The sequence below is a fragment of the Narcine bancroftii genome, chromosome 7 (genome assembly GCF_036971445.1).
Source record: "Narcine bancroftii isolate sNarBan1 chromosome 7, sNarBan1.hap1, whole genome shotgun sequence".
Classification (NCBI taxonomy): Eukaryota; Metazoa; Chordata; class Chondrichthyes; order Torpediniformes; family Narcinidae; genus Narcine; species Narcine bancroftii.
This window is the reverse complement of record NC_091475.1, coordinates 179,002,708-179,025,011: the sequence shown is the minus strand read 5'-3', so window position 1 is coordinate 179,025,011 and position 22,304 is coordinate 179,002,708. Positions and strand designations below refer to the sequence as shown.

The following is a 22,304-nucleotide window of genomic DNA, read 5'->3' as shown; positions in this document are numbered from 1 at the left end:
TATATTTAAAGGGGCCAAAGATTAATGTGAATCTCCTTTATTGTAGAGTTATTCATGGTTAAACATTTATAAATTTTTATTTTCATTTTGTTAGAAACCATGCTTTATCATTGAAGCAATGCATCTTAGTTTTAAAGTTTGTTATTACTTAATCTGTTTGATTAGACTATGCACAGTTTAAAAACACTGAAATTGATTCTGCATGATCCCTGTACTACCCGTATACACTAGAATTGAAATTTGATACAATACAATTGAGTTCATGTGGAATAGAAATGTACAACAGACAAGAGCTACTGAAATATTTATTATAGATTTTCTTGTTTTCGCTAAACAGACACAAGGGAAAGTAAATTGCAATGCTTTGATGATAGAGGCCGAGTATTTATGATTGGTTTTTAGAAAAATTTGTCTGGAATTGCTGGCTTATTCAAGGACCATGATGAAAACTGGTATTTTTATCCATTTATATTTATACTTAGAAAAGCATCAAAATATCCTTTTGCAAATGTTGCATACCTAGTTTCAAAGCTACAGAAATGTTCAGTGTGTAGATTTTGTAGGCAGGTTAAGGCATATTTAAAGAAACTGAATTCTGCTGAGTTTTCCATTTCCAGTATGTTTATTCTCCTCATCGTGTTTAATAATCATTTTGCAGTCTATATGTTCAATGATTAAAGATTTTTGCTTTCTGCTGTTTTCACTTTATAAGCTGTTTATAACTTAATTTAAATAAAAAAAGTCTTGTAATCCACACTCTGCCTATGTGTTATATTAATTTCAGTATTTTTATTTTGAACCATTAACATTCGCTGATGCACGTCTGGCAGTGAACACTGCAGCCCTCAGTCTATTTTATTGACTTTTGTGAGCTTGATGACAGGAAGGAATTGATGATTTACCCATTTACAAGAGCTTATTACTTTGTGAGAGTACATCAGTTTGCGTGGGATGCGGAATGAGGTAGGACTGATTAGCGTACAAGTTTACTGATTTGGAATTGAATCAGTTCTAGATTAGTAAACTAATTTTCTCATTGGTCTATAAATTTCTTGCTTTGTATGGTGCCAAATATATTTTTAGTGAAGTGAAGTGAGTCCCTCAACAATTATTTGCTAATAATATGTTTTTTTAAAATATAGTCTAATTCAATGAAAGGGCCTAGCTTTCAGCTGTTGTTTCAGAAATTGTTCTTGGTGTATCAAAGGTGGCAATTCTATTCCTCGTAGCATTAGGAATAGAGGAAAACAATTTCTACATGCTTTTAAGTTTGGGGAAAAAATTAACTTGCGTAAAATATGCTGCAAATTTACATTGTTACTTGATTAAGTCAGAATGCTTCTAACAGCAACTCCTTCCTTTAGAGAGGTACCAGTTCTATCCTATCCTTAATGATGACAGTGGGTTATGATATAATATTTAAAGGCAAAACAAGCTGTGTCCAATTCAATTCCTTTCATATAATATCAAGAAATAGCTGACAGCACTGGATATAGCTGTATAAGTTGTGTCTCTTGCTGGTTATAATTATCTATAGTTATATAAAGCTGGGACCTCTTGAAAAAAAATGGGAATTACTGAATTGACAGAAATCAGCCTCAAAAAAATTTGGAAGTTGCAGTAGACTGTCTATTTTAAACAATTTGCCTGAAATTACCTGATTTTAAATTTTGTTTCATTTTTAACCTGCTGCTCAGCACAACTTGTAAACTTATTGTCCAAGGAATATAATGAATTTAATTTAATTTAATTATTTGTTGTCACATGTACCAATTTTACATAAATAAAAACTTTGTCTTGTGAGCTAGACAGGCAAGATTATCTACACTTAAGTATATGAGGAAGTGTGATAATAAAACAAAGTGCAGGATGTAGTGTAAGAGGAAGTCGAAGAGTGCAGGGTACAGTTTTCCCAAAGAGTAATTCTGGTGGTGTTATAAAAGAAATACAAGAGCGGGCAGCAACCTCCTTTGAAGAAGACCGCAGAGCCCACCTCACTGACAAAAGGCAAAGGAGGAAAAACCCAACACCCAACCCCAACCCACCAATTTTCCCCTGCAGCCGCTGCAACCGTGTCTGCCTGTCCCGCATCGGACTTGTCAGCCACAAACGAGCCTGCAGCTGACGTGGACTTTTTACCCCCTCCATAAATCTTCGTCCGCGAAGCCAAGCCAAAGAAGACAAGAGCATAAAATAACTATAATGCATGTAAATAAAGGATCTGCCAGGAACAGCTTTCAAATGTCTGCTCTGTAAGCAAAGATCAAGCAAAAGTTATGAATGGATTGAATCCGAGGTGCTTGCTACCTTTGTCTTTCACAGTGGAAGGTTCTCAGCTTTACCCTACATCCATCGATTTCACATCATTTAACACTGAGTGATATAATGGTCTGAGCACCTGCCAAAATCTGGAAGGAATTGCATTTAATATTACATCATCAGCAGGGATCAACCTTAGTTGTGCTGTATTCTGAGGTTTCGATGCCTTGGTGATGGCTTCTACCTTTCCTTCACTGGAGGTGAGCATTTGCCATCAACTTTCAAATTACATGCATTTCCAATCATTGAAAAGATGCAGAAATGCTTCACTTCAACTACTATCTGAATGTACTCATATAATCGCCTGAACAATTCTTCCAAAATTGGAAGCTATTTCACCTCTTGGCTACACAATCAATAATCTACAGCTTGCAAGATTTTATTCATCATGGCCTAGAAAATCATTGATAAACATATAACTCCGCAGGATAACCTGCGTATAAATAAGATTGTTTGTGCATGTTGCTGCTCACATATTTACCATCTTTATCATCACTCATTGTACCCAGTTATGGCTGAAGAGCTGTCTTTGAGGAGATGGTGTAATAAAGTTATTTTCAGCCAGTTCTTTCCCATTCGACCTATTTACCAATGTACATTACAATGTGATGGTGGGGGTGCAGTGCCTAACTTACTCTCTCTTGCATTGCACTGTTATCCATTTAACCTAATGTCTGTCAAAACAGACAAAAGAAAGTGCAGAAACTCATTATTACCAAATCTGCAATAAAAATCTGTTTACATGTTTGTTCATCAACACCTTTATTTGGAAGTCAGTAATTACCGTTTGTTACAAATAACATACAATCTCAGTTCCTCACTATCTGAATGAACTCCATTTCCACCACAATTGCTTTGTTGCTAGTCTGAGTCCTTTTTGCCAGTCCTGATGAAAGGTTTTCTTTTTTTATATTTTATTTAAAAATTTCCATACATGTAATTATGATTATTATAATATTACAGATATCAAAAAAAATTAAAATTACGTGCATGATATTTTTCACCCTCATCCAAAAAAGACCCCCAAACCTCCTCCCTCCTAACAATATATAAAGTAATATAATATAACTTTATAGGTATAAAAAAGAAAGAAAAAAAAAACAAAGTCTTTGGATTGCAGAGAAAGACATCATCCAGCAAACATCTCCAGATCTATCATAAACACTCAGAGGAGAATCTAGCAGGTCTAGAGGCATAGGAAGAATATCACTACAAATTTAATCCCATTATTTGGGTATATGGACACCAAATTTGAAAAAACATAGGATATTCATTCCTCAAATTATAGGTAATTTTTTTCCTAAAGGAATACAACTTTGAATTTCTACATCCCACCTTGACATAGCCAGAAGTATATCAGATTTCCAAGTAATTTCAATACATTTCCTTGTTTCTGCTAATGCTAATTTAAGAAATTCCAATTGATCATTTTAATTTAGGTCTTGTACCTTCAATATTTCCTAATAAAAAATAAATCCGGACTTTGCAGAAATACAATCCCTAGTGGTTCCCAACCTTTTACTTTCCACTCACATACCACTTTAAGTATTCCCTATGCCATAAGTGTTCTATGATTAGTAAGTGATTGCTTAACGTGGTATGTGAGTAGGAAGGGAAGGTTGAGAATCATTGCTCTAGACCCAATTATTACAAATATTTTGCTTGATAAAAATTGTCATTGGCCCATTTCCTATGGAGTTATGAAACTGTGCACATAACAAATCAATTTGGAATGATTAAAACAGTGGTTTTCAAACTTTTTCTTTCCATCCACATACCACCTTAAGCAATCCCTTACTAATCACAAAACACTATGGCATAAGGAATACTTAAAGTGGTATGTGAGTGGAAAGTAAAAGGTGGGAACCACTGCTTTAGGACAAGACCATGTTGAATATATAAGATCCTACATCTTCACCACTCCTAAAATATTGATCCGATAAATCTGATTTCAATCTGTTCAACTTCTGTGGTGTAAGATACAGCTGATGTCAAAAGTGTATTGGACTAGTCTATATTTTACATTAATAGTATTAGTCATACAATTCCTTCACAAATTCTCCCATGTTTATTCATCAATTGTATTTTTTAAATATGTTTCCCATCTTTGTATAGATCTATGAAATCCCGGTTTGGAAGTTGCTGCTTGTAATAATGAATATACCAAAGAAGTACATTTTTTAACAATTCCACTGCTAATAAGAAACTCTACTTTGGTGCAACTAGATTAAAAATATGGTTGGTTCAAGCTTATCCCTCAAGTATGCTCTTAATTGAAAGTAACCCAAAAGAGTATTATGCGGTATGGCTCATTTGCTCAAATGACATTAATTGACCTCTTTCATAACAATCTTCTACATTATAATCCCCTTATAAAACCATATGTTCAAGAACTGATTATCTCTTGAGAAAGCTATAAGGCAGTTTTGGATCAATGACATTTTAGGCGATATAGACCCTCTTGTACCAATATCATTATTTATTTTAATCCAATTATTAAGTAAGTGTTTCAATAATGGTGTCTCCTTGTCACCAACCATCAATTTTGGTTCCCACTTATATATAAATTTTTCCGGTTTCCTCTCTCCTATTTTATTCAGTTCTATATTAATCCTTGTCTTTTTTTTTACTTTCAAAGAAAGAAGCAAGAAATCTCACACTACTCAATAATAATTTCTAAAATTAGGAAGTGTAGACCTCCAGTTCATATCTCCATGTTAACCTTCCTATAGAAACTCTTGACATTTTACTTTTCCAAAGAAATTTCATTACATGTTTATTTAATCCTTGAATTTTTTTTGAGGTATTAAGAAGGGTAATGTTCGAAAAATATATTGTATTCTTGGAAATATATTCATCTTTATACAATTCATTCTCCTAAGTAAAGTTATAGGTAAATTAATCCATTTTTTTCAAGTCTTCCTCTATCTTTTTAAGTAATGGTAAATAATTCAATTTGTACAAGTTCTTCAAATTACTATCTGTGCAAATATCTAAATATTTAATACTTTTTTTTTGCCATTTAAATGGAATATCCCTTTGACACTGAGTATAGTCAACTTCCATTAATTGCATAATTTCACTTTTATCCCAGTTTATTTTATAACGTAAAACTTTTCCATATTCTTCTAATTGAGCATATAATTTTTGTAAAGATGGCTCAGCATCAGTCGAATATATTAGAATGTCATCCACAAATAAACTAATTTTATGCTCCTCTTGACCCAATCTAAAACCCTTAATTTGTAAATCAGACCACATTGCCTGGGCAAGTGATTCTATGGCAAAAATAAATAAAGCTGGGGATAAATAACATTCTTGTCTACTAGATTTCATAAATTTAAATGGAATAGATAATTGTCCATTAGTTACTACTTTAGCTTTAGGACTATTATATAATGCTTTAATCCAATTTTAAAAGTTTGATCCATATCTAAACCTCTCCAACACTTAAATCAAAATGTCTCATTCTAATCTATCAAATGCCTTTTCAACATCTAAAGCTACTGCAACACTCAAATCACCTTTTTTTTTGCACTAAATGAATTATACTAAGAAATCTGAGGATTGTCTCTTTTTAACAAAACCCGTCTGATCCATATCTATTAACATAGGTAACAATTTATTCATTTTATTTGCCAAAATTTTTGCAACAATTTTATAATCCACATTTAATAATGAAATAGGTCTAAAAGAAGAGAGTTTTAAAGGATCTTTATCCTTTTTAGGAATCACAATAATTATTGCCACCAAGAATGATTTTGGAAGAGTTTGTGAAGCCTGTTCTAATACTTGCATAAATAAAGGAATTAATAAATCCTAAAATTCAGATGGAAAACCATCTTCTGAGATTTATTACGTTGAAAAAACGGCATAGCTTTCCTTACCTCTACCTCAATAAATGGGGTATTAAGTTCAGTTTATATTTCCAAACTTAAAATAGGCAATATTATCTGTGATAAATAGTTAACTATTTTACTTTAATCTCCTAAAGACTCCAAATTGTATAATTTTGAATAAAAATTCCTAAAAGATTCATTTATTTATTGAGGTTTATATGTAATTGCATTAGTATCTTTTTAATTGCATTAATTATTCTTGAAGCCTGTAGTGCCTTTAATTGCCAAGCTAATACTTTGTGATCTTTTGCCCAGTTCATAATATATTTGTTTCATTCTTGTGATTGTTTACTCAGTTCCATAAGTTTGTAATGTATTATACTGAAGCTTTTTGTTGATCAAATATCTACATTTATCTTCAGAAGTGCACTTTGAAGGTCCTTTTCTAAAACTGTAATTTCTTTCTAATTGTTCTACTTCTCTCATATTTCTTTATTAATTTTAGAAGTAAAACATAATTTGACTTATTCAATAACAAAGAATATATCTCCATCTAGATATTAACTTCTTCATGTCAGACATTTCCATCGTTCTTAACAAAGGTGAGTGATCAGATAAAATCCTCTATCTGTAATCCACTTCAAAGAGTTTAACTTGCAATTGAGCTGAAATTTAAAATAAATAAATTCTAGAATAAGAGTCAAATCTACTAGAATAAAATGAATAATCTTTGTCTCTTGGATTGATTTTTTTCCATATATCTATTAAATTCAAATCTGTCATCAAACCCATTGTAGCTTTAACTGCTTTTGGTCTTGTCATTACTAAGGTCGATCTGTCCAATAATGGGTCTAAGCAAAAATTAAAATCACCTCCTACTGAAATATTATGTGCCTCTGCTAAATTTAGAAATGTATCTTGAATAAATTTCTCATCAACATTCGGAGCATATAGATTCAAAAAAGTCCACATTTCTGAAAATATTTGACAATGTACTATTAGATATCTCCCTGCAAGGTCTGAAATAATATTTTGAACTTTAATCAGAAGTTTTTTTTAATAAGAATTGCCACCCCTCTTGCTTTGGAATTGAACAAAGATAACATCATGTGTCCTACCCAATCCCTTTTTAATTTCAAATGTTCCTTTTCAATTAAATGTGTTTCTAGAAGGAAAGCCACATCAACTCCCAATATCTTAATATGTTAATATCCTATTTCATTTTATCATCCCATTCACATTAAAATTTACAAATATAATCACATTACTCATCTAGACCAAATATTGACAATCCCCCTCTGTCACCTCTTCCTGCAAATCTCCTCAAAATTCAATAAAAATGCCATGTGCCTGGATGCATCCTCTCCAGCAATACATAAAAAAGAAAAAGTAACAAAAATACAGAAGAATATATATGGTTACACACTTATACCTATATCAATAGAAAAGAAATCCCTCCCAATAAATGTTGTCCAATACAACACTAAATCCCTCAATTTCATGGGTTGTGACCAAGGTTACAAATACACACATAATCCTGTAACAGGCAACACCTCCTACTCCTCCCAACTCCCTTGGTATATTTAATAAATAAAGTTTAATCACTTGGTTAATTAAAATTAATCAATTTATTAATTAACTATAGTTAAAATATCTTCCCAGAAATCACAAGAAAGAGTTGAAAAAAAGAATATTTCTTCCATCCCAGTTGTAAAGTTAGGATAAAAAGAAAAAAAAAATAGTTCACTGCAGCAAGTCCGCAACAGCTCCCAAATGCTGTAGTTTGGGAAGACCCCAAACATATTATTCCATACTTGAACAAAGTTAGTAAAAAATCTGTTCTGTTCTCCTTAAATAAAGATCCTCAAGGTTGCCGAATATCAAAGAACAAATTTATAGCCTTTATCAAAAAGAATTTTTTTTAACTGGATTAAATTCTTTTCTTCTCTTCAGCAAATCTTCACTCAAATCAGGGTTGAATAAAATTATATCCCCTTCTCATAACAAGGGACCATGTCATTCCCTCCTTCCTTCACAGCAAGACTTAAAATTTTCTCTCTATCTTAATAGCGCAGAAATTTTATTAATACAGAACAGGGTTTTTGATTAGGGAGACATTTGGCCTTAGAGCCCTATGGATCTCAATTTCAATTATATTTCCAAAATTCACCTCTCCTAAAACTTAGGAATCCAATCTTGAGAGAAGCGAACCACCTCTGTACCTTCTTTTCCTTCTGAGAGGTCCATTATTTTAATATTGTTTCTTCTACTAAAATTCTCCAATATATCCACTTTATCTGAAAGCTTTTTATTTACTTTAATTAAACCAGTAGTTGTATTTTCCACATTAGATACCCTGTCTTCAACATGCTGTACATCATCCTGTACTCTTGTAATTGTTTCTTCCATTTTCTCCACTTTATTTTATTTACAAAATCCAACATTTTATTAGTTTCAGATTTCATTTCTTTAATTTCAGCCTTCAAACCCTTTAATCCTTCTTTAATTTCCCCTTTTATTGCTTTAATCTGTTGCATTATCATTATGGATAACTCTTCAGTTTTAGTCTGTGGAGTAATTTTAATTTCTTCAATTACCTCCTCTTCCTGCATATCTTCTTCTTCCTCTTCATCTTCAGCTAATGAGCCCCCTTTGGAGCCCGATTCTTCTTCCTCAGGTGCTGAAGTCAAGATCCCCGACTTTTCAACAAGCAGTTAGGCTTAGTTGTACTATACATCGTGAGAAATTGCGCATGCTCAGTTCACTTCCTGGTTCCTCACCAATGCCATCTCTCCGATGTAACGGGTGAGAGACACCAGCAGAGGTCCCCTCTAAAGACTCTCAAGATCACAAGGCAGCATGAACTCCAGGTCCCTGCTTCATCATTGAGGTAGGCATCACATCTTTTTGCTTCTCTTCCCGTCAGGTCCCAGAAGTCATTGCAATTAGTTTTTCTTTTTTTGGAGGCATTATAAGAATAAAGTAGAGAGGTTTAAATGTATATTCAAAATAATTTTTAGAATTGGAACAATAGGGTTTTTGTCCCGAAATGTCACCTTACCTATTGCCTTCCTTGAATGATGTCTGACCCTTTGAGTTCTTCTTGTATTTTGTGTTTTGCTTAGTCTTTCATTGCAAGTTTTTGTAATTTCATTTAATTTTTTCCAGTTGAAAATCTTGGCTGTTCTAAGCAGACCAAACTGCATGATTGTCATTGCAACAGTAACACTTGACTGAACCAGTCTCATTGGTACGCTTGACTCGTTTCATTGCCTTTCATAGAACTTTTGCAAAGGCCCTTGAACTTCACCTTTATCAGTCACTTGTATGACACAAAAAAAAATAGTTGTACATTCATGGATACCATTTCCTTTAACATAGCTGTTTTATATGAAAGTTTGAATGTCAGAACTTGAATACTGATAATTTTGATGGAATTTGTTCAGATATCAATTCACACATAAACCTATCGTCTAAGGGACCATTTAAGGAAGCATCAAAATTCATGATTTAAGCTTCCTTTATTGTCATGTACCTAAATACACAAAAATGTTTATTTTTGTTTGCCTGAAAAGGCAAAGTGGTGCCACTACACCACTACCTCTACCAAGAAGAGAAGCAAAAGAAGATCCCTTCTGAGTCATTGAATATCTGTAGATCCCACCAGCTCATCTAGTGCCACTGCCTCCTGCACTCCAAGAATCTCTGTGGATGCAAGCTCTCCATAATTATGAACCCCCAATATGATTTAGAAAGCGTCAATGCCCAAGACCCTTCTCCAGCTCTACTTACCATTGGCACCCTCACGAGTCCCGATACTAGGTTTCCTCAAACTATTCTCCAGCAGGCCACAATTTGGCATGAGGCCTTTGTCTGTCATGCCCTGCGCTGGTATGCTGCTGTGGTTTCCTATCCTGAAGGATCCTCTTACAGCCTTCACCTTTTCTGCAGCAGTTGTTCTCCCAGTTTTGTGCCCTACACCAATCCACTGCTCCCCTGGAGTCACAACCCTCATGGTCTGAGTTGCCAAACATGGGTGCTGTCATCTTGGCTATGGACCTCCATGGGTTCTCTGATGTAAAATATAATCACCAGCCCTGCTAAAAGCCCCATATGGGTTTAAACTTGTACAGGGCCTTTGGCATAATGACTGGGCAGAAAGATCCCTCAGAAAAGTGGTGGAAGAAGCATCTTTATTTGTCCTGGTCCAATGTAATGAGAACTTCTTCATTGAATTCAGGTATCTATTAATTAATCCAGCCTGCTCTGACTTCCTGACATTCTGATCCTTTAGAAATACCTAAAAATTCTGGTCCAAAGCAATTAATTTTTTTCTAAACCAAACATCTATCACTTATCATAGTTTTATGCTTTTGAAACAATTTTGAGCCAGAGTATTGTTTCTTTACACTTGTGCTATAATGTTCATTTTCTTCAATATACTGGATTATTTTGTAATTTGGCCAATTTAAGCAACCATCCCAACACACCTCTATTCAACTGTGTTGCAGCTTCATTTAGTTTAACTTCATATTACATTTAAATATAGTGACAGGTCAATCCTGTTTATCATTGCCACTGTGGCTAACTGCACTGTACATTATCATTAGTACATGCAGAGAACCTTGACAAATGATGTTCTATGCAAGCAGCCAATTCCAGTGCTGCAGCTTGTATAAAATGATTCTTGTGAAAATCTTCTACATTGTTCAACAATCTTTCAACATCCTCAGCAGTTAAAGTCATAATGAATGCTTTAAGAGATGGAGTAGAGGTTCATTTTCAAGACAACGCATAATCTGTTTATAAGTAGAGATTGTGACTTGTAACTGACAGGCTGAAGCCCAGAAATGTTGTACAATACATGAGTCATGACCATTGTGTTCAGTTGTGATTGACACACTACAGAAAGAATGTTGTAGCATTTCAGAGTGCAGAAGAAGTTCACCTGGATGTTGCCTGGAAAGGAGGTATCAAGAGATATTGGACAGGCTGGGATTATTCTCACTGAAATTAGGAAGATAAGTGGTGACTTAGATAACTTTATAAAATTATGAGGGGCCTACTCTTTTCCCGAGAATGGGGAGTCCAAAACTAGAGGTGTAGGTTTTGTGTGAGAAGGGAGAAATTTAAAGGAGTCCTGAGGCTTTGGGTTTTTATTCATGGAATGATGTGGTTATATGATATGAGCTGTGAGGGGAAGTGGTAGAGATAGCATTTAAAAGGTATTTAGACAAATGGGATTAGAATAGATTGTCACTATTATTAACATGGTCCTGTTGTGCCAAAGGGTCTCTTACTGTGTTGAACCTCTTTGTAACTTAAATTTCACTCTCTTTTGATACATTAACTGAGAGTCAAGTTAAGGTTAGAACTAACATTAAACTGAGGCTGTCTTTGCAATGATAATTCTGAATGGGATGATGCAGGTTGGAAATCAACTAGAAACAAGCAGAAGAAACCTAAGAGTTCTGTAGGGTCCTACTTTTGATCCCAGGAATCAATCAGCAGAAGTAACAAGATACAATGATTCTGACCCTAGATTTCCACCAATACCAGGAAATAAAGCCAGCACATTGACTGCAGGTGAGGATGAAGAAGCAGGGTTTTAAGACGCCTCCTCCCTAACATTTTCTTGGCAAATGTCCGAGCTATAGAGACTAAACTGGATGAACTTAAAGGTGGACTTACTTTGCAGAGTTGAGAGAAACCTGAGTGTATTGCTTCAAAGAGAAAAAGCTCACATCTTCCATTGTCTACTGTGTAGGACAACCAGATGGCTTCACCAGATGAACTGCACAGTATACTTCAGAAAAGCAGGAGATAGAGGTGGTTGCTTTCTTATCAACACCTCATGATGGTCGGATGTGGAATCTCTCATGGTAAAATGCCACACCTACTACCTGCCATAAGAATTCATGTCCATTATACTGACTGCAGTCTACATACCACCTTGGGTGAATGTGAAGCTAGAACTGGATTAACTATTTAGCTTCAGCGATAATGTCAAAACAAAATATCCTGAGGCCATATTCATAATTGCTAGGGACTATAACCAAGCCATCCTTCCTAAATCCCACATACACGTCTCCTGGACCACTGCTACACATCTGTAAAGAATGCCTACCATTCCATCCTGTGCCAAACGTAGCTAAGTTAGGTCATCAGTCTGTGCTGAAGCTACCTGTATTCAAGCAGAAGTTGGAGGTGAAAGTCATTCAATAATGGTCTGAGGATAAATATGAAATCCTATGTGACAGCTTTGAGTTGGTAGACTGGTCTGTATTCAAGGGTTTGGTGATCAACCTTGAATACACAACTGCCGTTACTGTCTTCATCAGTAAGTGTGCAGAAGACTGTGTGATCATGAAGGCAATAAAGGTATTCCCCAATCAGAAAACATGGATGAACCACGAAGTTGAATCACTGCTGAAGGCCAGGTTGGAGTCATTCAGGTCAGGAGACCTGGCCTTGAACCAGAAAACCAATTATGATCTCCACAAGGCCATCAGAGAGGCCAAGGTCCAGTCTCAAGAGAACATCATGGATACACAGTAACTGTGGTAAGTGATGCACGATATCATGGAGTACAAAGCAAAGCCAAGCAGCACAACATGCAATTGTGCAACACTCCTCGATGAGTTAAAAACAGATTCAATGCTGGCTTAGAATAGGGAGCCATCAGGGAGCTGACATCCACTTCAACTGCTACAAGTGATGCCGCACTTGTGGTCACTGCTGCTGAAGGCAGCCTTCCAGTGAATGAACCTGCGGAAAGCAACTGGCCCAAAATGGAGTCCAGGGATGTATCCTGGGAACCTGTACTGATCAACTAGTGGATTTATTCACAGACATCATTTATCTCTCCCTACAACAGGCCACAATCCATTCTTGTTTTACCATCATACCAGTACCAAGAGAAAACATAATAATGGGCCTAAATGACTACCATTCAGTGGTTTTGACATCCACCATCATCAAGTGATTTGAGAGGCTGGTTATGGCTTACATCAACTCTAGCCTATCAGCCACCCTTAACCCACTTCAGTTTGCCTACTGGCCAAATGGATTCTACAGTCATAGTCCTAGCTTTCCACTCATCTGTAGATCACCTAGATACCAATACATCTATGTTAGACTACTGTTCATAGACTACAGCTCTATCTTTGATATCATAGTCCCTATCAAACTCATTCCCAAACCAGGATCTAGGCCTCAGCACAATCCCACCCTCTTTCCTCAAATGGATCCTTGACTTCCTGCCTAACAGACTATAATTAATGAAGATGGGTAACAGCACTCGACACTGGTGCTTCTCAAGCATGAATACTCAATCCTCTACTATACTCCCTCTACACTATTGACTGTACAGCTAAATACCATCTCAACCATCTCCAAATTTGCTGATGACACCACAGTAGTGGGCCAAGTATCAAACAGTGACAAGACAGAATATAGGAAAGAGATACAGTGGTATGGTGCCAAAATAACAACTCCTCTCTCAATGTCAATAAGAAATTATCATTGACTTCAAGGAGTGGGGAGGAGTTCACACCTCTATCCACATTAATGGTGCTGAAATTGAAAGAGAAGTTCATTTCAAGTTCTTAGGAATAAATTCTGTAATGACCTGACGCAGGGCAAGTATGATGCAATGGTCAAGAAAGTGCATCAATACCTCTACTTTCTTAAGGACTAAGGAAGTTCAATATGCCCTTGATTGTCAGCACTTTCTACTGATGCATCATCAAAAACATACTCACTGGATAGATCACAGTGGGCAATGGTAGTTTCTCTGCTCAAGTTTCAGTAGTGAATACAACTCAGATCATTGCACACACTCCATGGACTCCATCTACATCTCATGTTGCGTAGAAAAGACACCAGTATACTGAAAGACTTATCACACCCTGGACACACTCTCCCACTTTGGAAGACTAAAGAATGTGAAAGCACACACCAGCAGTCTTAAAGACAGCTTTTCCCCTGAAGCCATTAGGGTCCTGAATGAACCCCATATCAGTGCTGTCATGCTGCCCTTGCTTGGACTCATTCTTTTTCTTTTCATTGTAATCCACTACTCTGCAATTGTGCTCTTTACATGGCTGTATGAAATGTTAGAGATGATCTCTTAGCCCACTCGCTGGATAATGCTTCTCGCTCTACTCAGTATTTTGTGACGAATAAATAAGCATAAACAAACTTAAATTTCACTCTATTCATCTCATTTAGCATTAAATAAATCATGTGCTGTGCATTTGATGACAGTGGAATAATATTATCAAAGCAAGGAAGTACTTCATCCAGTTTTGTTTTGGGAAGGACTTAACTGAGAAACTTAAAAATATTACAAAGAAAGCTCAAAAATCCCGTTATGTATTGTTTTTTTTTAATGAAAGAGGCCGAGAATGGATTTTCTGTCTTCCATGTTCTCGTCTGCTACAATATGACACTGCTCCAAGCAACTCTTCAGTCCATTAGGACAATGAGATTGCTCAAATGGAATTGTTAAGAACAGCATGTACCATGGCTAAAGATGTAAGAGGCATCATAGCTAATTCCTGTCGCTTAAATAAGAATCACTGATAGCAACCAAGAAAGGAAGCTCTGGCTGACTTTAGTTCCTTTTTGTAATCACAGAAGATCAAACTGACAGCGTATTTTAGTTTCCTTAACATCTTGTTCATGTTAACAAACAAGGAAGTAGGTAGAAGTAAACACGATTGTTAATGCTGAAAGCATAGAACAGTGCAGTATAGTAGGGTCTTTTGGGCCATGATGTTGTGCCAACCTATATAAACCTACTTTACATTAACCTAATAATTTGTTTTCTCTCAACCCATAACTCTTCATTTTGCCAATGTGCCAATTTAAGAGTATTTTAAATGTCCCTGTTGAATCAACCTTTATCCCCAATCCTGGGAATGTCCACCAGGCATTTACACTTTCTTTGACTTTCATGACTCATGACTTTCTGAATGAGCCTACGATGGAAACCTTGTCAAATGCCTTACTAAAATCCACATGCACTGCACAATTTTCATCAATTTCATTTGTCACTTCCTCAAAAGACTCAATTAGGTTCATGAGGTGTGACCCGTGCATCACAAAGCCATGCTGACTTTCCCTGATAAAACTACACTTCTCCAAATGCATGTAAATCTTGTTCCAAATAAACTTCTCCAATAGTTTGCCCTCCACTGACTTGTCTATAATTGCCAAAATTATCCCTATTGACTTTCTTCAGTAAGGGAACTATATTTGTCATCCTACAATCCTCCAGTAGCACTCCTCATACAGGAAGATCATCATCGATGCCTCATCGATCTCTTATCTTGCTTGCCGTAGCAACCTAGGATATACAATGTCTAGCCTCGGGAACCTACCTATCCTAATGTTTTCAGAAGCTCTAACACCAAATTTTTCTTAACCTTGACGTGCTCCATCATATTTGCCTATTTTACACTAACCTTACAATCATCGAATTTCCTTTCACTAAAACAAAATATTAATTAAGGACCTTCCCTACCTCCTCCACTTGCAGACACAGGATCCCCTGATAATTCCTGACCATTCATCGCTCTAGTCACCCTCCTGTTCTTCACAGAAGTGTTAAATGCCTTGGAGTTTTCCAAGACCTTCTCATGCACCCTTCCAGCATTCCTAAGTCCTTCTTTAATTTCCTTCCCAGTTACCTTATAATTCTCATGAGCCCCACCTGATTTTTGCTTCCTAAACCTTGTAGCATGATCAATAATACTCACAGACATGAAGTAAGTGTCAAAGGTTTTATTGATCTAAAGATCCAAGCATGCCTCAGCATGCTGCTGGCTCAAGTTCAAGGGCAAGTATGAGGGAGGAGACTAGGGCTCTCGCCCTTTATTAGGGGTCTTAAAGGGAGGGGCTACCAGTTCAGCAGGCGGGCCAGCCTGCCCAGCCCAGTGGGGAACATGCCCGCAATACCTTGTTCCACCACAAACCATTCTTCTTCATTCACCCCTCCTTTTTAGACAAAGACTGGCAGGGTGATGCGGAGAACTGTCTTTATAGTTCATGAGTTGCACAGCAATGTTCACAGGTTTAGTCTCTCCGGTAGTTTTACCTATTGTTGGGACCTCCACAGGCCTGATGGCTGTGTTTCTTACTCTGGCAGTCCAATGGCTCAGTCACTGGGCTGGCTGTTGGGGGGCTGAACTGTGTCAGTGTCTCCCAGGTTTGTGGGAGTGGGGGATGAGGTAATCAGTAACCGAGGAGGGGAACCCTCCAGTGGGGGGAAATATTCGGGGGGCCGTGCTGAGGTGGGGATCTCTAAGTCCTCAACCTGGGTGGTCCCCAGGGCCAGCTGGTTGCTGCCCAAGTATATCGGATGCACCTCCCGCGCTGGGATTCCCATTTGTGCCTGGTCCCAGATGGACACTGTGTCATCCCTTCCGTCTGGGTACCTTACCAGTGCATTCTGGGGGTTCACATGCAGGAGGTGCACTTCCTCCACCAGTGGGCCTGCCTTGTGGGTCCTAACATTCTTCCGGAGGAGCACCGCCTCAGGGGCCATCAGCCAGACTGGCAGTGTGGTTCCTGATGCTGACCTCCTTGGAAAGGAGAGCAATCTTTCATGGGGCATTGCATTCGTATCAGTACAGAGTAGGGATCTGGTGGCATGCAGTGCTTCTGGGAGTACCTCTTGCCACTGGGACACAGTCATCCCTTTTGCATTTAGGGCCAAGAGGATTGCCCTCCAAATGGTGCCATTTTCACTCTCTACCTGGCCATTCCTTCGGGGGTTGTAGCTGGTGGTTTTACTCATCGCTATGTCCCTTGAGAAGAAGTAACATCGCAGCTCCTCACTCATCAATGCTGAACCCCAGTTGCTATGCACATATGTAGGATAACAAACTGAGTGAATGTGGTGCGGAGTGCTTTAATGACTGTGGTTGTGGTCATGTCTGGGCAGGGAATGGTGAATGGGAAGTGTGAGTATTCGTCCACAATGTTCAGGAAATAGCTGTTCTGATTCGTGGACGGGAGGGGCCCCTTGAAGTCTATGCTGAGATGTTCAAAAGGGCAAGTGATCTTAATGAGGTGAGCTCTTTCTGGCCTGTAAACTGCGGCTTGCATTCTGCACAGACAGGGAAATTGGGTGTCAGCTCTCTGACTTCCTCCGCCGAGTAGGCAGGGTTACAGGCACTCATGAAGTGGTAGAGTCTTGTGACCCCAGAGAGGCAGAAGCTATCGTAGAGGGTGTGGAGACATTCTACTTTCACCCTGGCGCAGGTTCCCCTGGACAGAGCATCGGGCAGCTCGTTGAGCTTACCTAGCTGGTACAATATCTTGTAATTATAGGTGGACAGTTCAATTCTCCACCAGGTGATCTTGTCATTCTTAATTTTGCCCCACTGTTTGTTATTAAACATAAAGACGACGGCTCTCTGGTCTGTCAGCAGGGTGAATGGCCTGCTGACCAATTAGTGCCTCCAGTGGCACACTCCCTCCACTATAGCCTGTGCCTTCTTCTCTACGGTGGAGTCCCTGCTTTCGGGGCCCTGCATGGTGCGCGAAAAAAAATGCCACTGGCCTGCTTGCCTGGTTTAGCACATTGAGTCCACTCTGCCATTCCAGCATAAGCTGATCAATTCTTTCATTCAGCCCAAATCCCCTGTTTTCTCCCCTTAACCTTGAACACCCTGACTATTCATACACCCATCAATCACTGCCCTAAATACACCTAATGACCTGGCCTCCACAGCCACGCATATTAGCAAATTCCAGAGGTTCACTACGCTTTGGATAAAGAAATTCTTTTGCATCTCTGTTTTAAATAGGCGTCATTCAATTCTTATTAAAATATTTAAGGAATATTTAATTAATTAACTTAAAAATACATAAATTGCTAGATACATTTCCTTGCCCATTCTACTGAGATAAGTGGGGGATGTTCAAAGGGCAGTTCCATTACCCATGCTAGAGTAAGTGGGCCAAGTCCTGAGGATGACTATAGTTAAATCCGTTAATCTCGCACACTTGTGATTTTGGTGGTTCCAGATGGGCATATCCTCTAGATATTTTTCCAATTAATACTAGAAACACATATTTAATTCACTCTTTTAAGATGCTACAGAGTAGTTTAATACATTTTCTAACCAGCCTGGTAAGATAACCTGGTGAGTTTTAAAAGTAGCATGGATAAGGGGCTATGAAGAGTTTCAAGGTTGCACAGTAAACAGAACCAGGAGAATGTCAAAACAGCACAAACAAGAGTATTATTTTCAAAAGGAGAGAAGAAACTGGGGCCCCATCGTGTTAAAGGGAGCACAGAAACCAGAGCTCCTGTGTGTCAAGGGGAATGCTCTTGTATCCTATTCCTCTACATATGAAAGCCAACATTGCATTCACCTTCTTCACAACTGACTCAATCTGGAGGTGAACCTTTAGGGTATCCTGGACGAGGACTCCCAAGTCCCACTGCACCTCTGAATTTTGAATTTTTTTCCCATCCAAATAATAGTCTGCCCTTTTATTCCTTCTACCAAAGTACATTACTGTACATTTTCCTACATTGTATTTTATTTGCCACTACTTTTCCCATTCACCTAATCTATCTAAAACTCTTTCCAGGCTCTCCATTTCCTCCTCACTACCTGCCTTTCTTTGCCACAAAGTCATTTATTCTGCAATTCAAATCATTAACATACAATATAAAAAGAAATGGCTTCAACAATGACTCCTGCGGAACACCACTGGTAACCAGTAGTCAACCACACTTTCTGCTTCCTGCCAATCAGCCAATGCTCTACCCATGCTATCATATTTTCTGCAATTTCATGGGCCCTTGTTTTGTGAAGTAGCCTCATGTGTAGCACCTTGTCATAGGCCTTTTGAAAGTCTAAATAAACAACATCTACTGAATGTCCTTTGTCTAGCCTGCTTGTGGTTTCCTAAAAAAATTGGAATAGGTTTGTCATGCCAGATTTTTCCCTTAAGGAAACCATGCTGATTTTGGCCTATCTTGTCATGCACCTCCAGGTACTCCATAACCTCATCCTTGACAATCTACTCTAACAACTTCCCAACCTATGAGGCTAACAGGTCTATAATTTTCTTTGGTCTGGGAGACGTATCTACCCTTAGACCTTCCAGGTTCTCAAGCACCATCTCTCTGGTGATCATGACTTCACTCACCTCTCTTCCCTGACACCCTTGAAAGCCCAGTATTCTTCTAATGTCTTCTACAGTGAAGACTGATGCAAAATATTCATTCAGTTCCTCTGCCATCTCATTTTCTCCCAATATAATTTTTCCACTGTCATTTTCTATCAGTCCTATATCTACTCTTGCTTCATTTTTGCTCTTAATATACTTTTTTAATAAAAGCTTTTAGCATCCTTTTTGATATTATTTGCTAACCTCCTTTCAAAGTTCACCTTTTGCTTCCCAATTACCTTTTTAGTTGCTTTCAATATGCTTTTAAAAGTTTCCCAGTCCTCTATCTTCCTGCTAATTTTTACTTCCTTGTATGCCCTTTCTTTGGGAGTAAATAAGAAATCTGTACATCCTGGTGTCTAGTTCAATGCACAAAAGTGTGTTAGGAACTCAGCAGGACACCCAGCATACATGGAAAGTGAAAGGTATTTAAACATTTTAGAATTGAGCTCTTCAGGCATGCCAAATATCAGGCAGATGGCCAAGTAAAAAGATAGAGGTGTGGTGGGGGGGAAGAGAAGAGAGGAAGGGGAGGAGGCCAGGCAAGCAGGTAATAAATAGGTGTATACAGGTGGGTAAAAGGAGTTGAGAGGTAATGGGGCAGAGAAATATTCTCTCTGATAGGAGAAAGGAAGGGGCAGGGGAACTGGAGGAAAGGATTCAGAGAGAGCAAGTGTCAGACTGGAAGAGGAGGTGAACGGAACTTGGAAAAATCAATATTGATGCTACCTGTTACTGATAGCCATGATGGAATACAACATGTTGTTCCCCCAATTTACAAGTACCCCGGTAGTCTCAACCTGGCAGTACATGAGGCCATGGACAGACATGTTGGTGGGGCAATGACGTGTAGAACTGAAGTGGATGGCCACTAGGAGGTCCATGTTATTGCAGCTGACAAACCACAATTGTTCATCAAAGCAATTCCCCTAATCAGCTTCCAGTCTCCCTGATGTAAAAGAGACTGCATTGAGAACACTAGATGCAGTAAATGACCCTGTAGATGTACAGGGGAAATATTGCCTAACTTGAAAGGACTGTTTGGGGTGCTAAATGGGGATGAGGAAGGACATGTGGGTGTGTGTAATACTTCTATGGTCACAGGGGTAGATACTGAAGAAGCAGTTAGTGGGAAAGGATGAGTGGATGAGGGAGTTACAGAGAGTGCATTCCTTACAGAAAGAGGAGAGGAGATGGGAGGGGAGTCTGGTGGTAGGATCACATTGTAGGTTGTGGAAATTAGGGAGAATGATATGTTCGATTCACAGATGGTGTAATAGTTGAGGACAAGAGGAACCTGTCATTGTTGCGTCTGTGCTGGGTGGGATAGGGACAGGGCAGATGCATGGGAAATAAAGGAGATGTGGGTGATAACAAGAAATAACCATAAGGGGAGAGACAAAAAAATGGGGTGCTGGCAGAGCTGATGCAACTGTATCGCTGCTGCTGGTGTTGACCCAGGAAGAGCGGGAAGCAGAGGCACAGTGCTCCTCTGCAGCGTTCTACTACCCACCAACTACTGATGGCTCCATACAGGCTTTAAACAGCCTGTTAAAGGACCCAACAGTGGCTTGTGCTAAAATCCTGCAACCACGTGTCTGGGCCAAAAAAGGTGGTGCCTATGCTGGCAGTGGCTTCAAGGGGTTGCAGACTCCAGGGAAGCAGAGGATGATGCAGAACACCAGAAAAAAAGGGAGAACACCCTTTGTTTGAGAAGGAGAAGCAGAGGAGATGACCCTATGGGTTGGTGAACATGGTGATGGACCAGTGAGGAGCTCTGCAGCTGAAGAACACATAGGCAGTGGGCTGTTGGTGAATCAAGCCGGAAAACCCATACGAGCTGCAGGCTGCTGGTGACTTGCAATCAAAGGACTCACACCAGGCTGCAGATTGCTGGAAACTGGCTTAACACTGCTGAAGGGGTGTCAGATATTGGAGCCGGGATCCAAGAGGGTGCTGAAGGCAGGAGGGTTTCCCTGGGGGCCTCAGGCACTGAAGGCTACATGTTGGAGGTTTGGATCTGGAGCTTGGGTTGCTGATGGTTTGGACTGTAGTCTGTGTAGCTGCAAAGGTTATGGGACTGCTGAAGGTAAATCCACAGACACTCAGTGACTCTGAAGGGACTCTCTTTAGCTTCTCTTTATCTGACTATAAGGGACTGTAAGGCAATTTCTGCTGATGAATCTTTGTCTACCTTACTACAGACTAAATGCAATTTTATGTAATATTATATCTGTTTTATTACCTGATAATAAAAGAATCTTGAATCTAAAGGGCATAGAACCATATGGTGGATCTGTTAGGTGAAATGTATGGTTAGTAGGAGGGGAAAAAATGGGTGATGCTGGAGTTGAAGGGTGGGTATTGGAAAGGGTTAAAAAATGAGAGGATGGGAGGTAAATCAGAAAAAGAAGAGAGGGAGAAAAAAACACAGGAAGTAATGGTTACCTGAAATTGGAAAATTCATTTTTTATACTATTGAGTTGTACACTAAGTACATGAATTATGAGGTGTTATTCCTCTAGTTGGTGTTGGGCCTCATCCCGGCAGTGGGGAAGACTGGGGAAGGAGAGGTCAGTGAGGGACTGGGAAGAGGACTTGAAATGACATGTAACCTGGAGCTCAGGATGGCCTGTTTTGAATTAATTTGTTTGGTCTTGATGCATTGTTTGGTCACTCCACCACTACTTGTCCTTGTATTTGAAAATCAGCTGCATCATGTTGCATGAAATACATGTTCTTTTAAAGTTAGGATATAGTAGGAGAAAATTCTTTCATCAATTGTCTGACATTTGGGCTTTGAATAGAAGTGTGGAAGATATGTTCTTGTATGAGCCATTATTAGAATGCAAATCTCTGCTCTGATTTTATCTCAAGAACTGTGCTGATTTAAGAAGTTGCTTTCTTTGGTATAATAGGGCTTTAGTTCAAATATTGAGACAAACTCAA

The 22,304-nt window shown here is 38.4% G+C and overlaps 1 protein-coding gene across 6 annotated transcripts in view; it reads left to right on the top strand.

Moving 5' to 3' along the window:
- flt1 (fms related receptor tyrosine kinase 1) overlaps positions 1 to 22,304 on the top strand; it is a 274,469-nt gene that overhangs the window by 91,350 nt on the left and 160,815 nt on the right. The window lies entirely within an intron of this gene.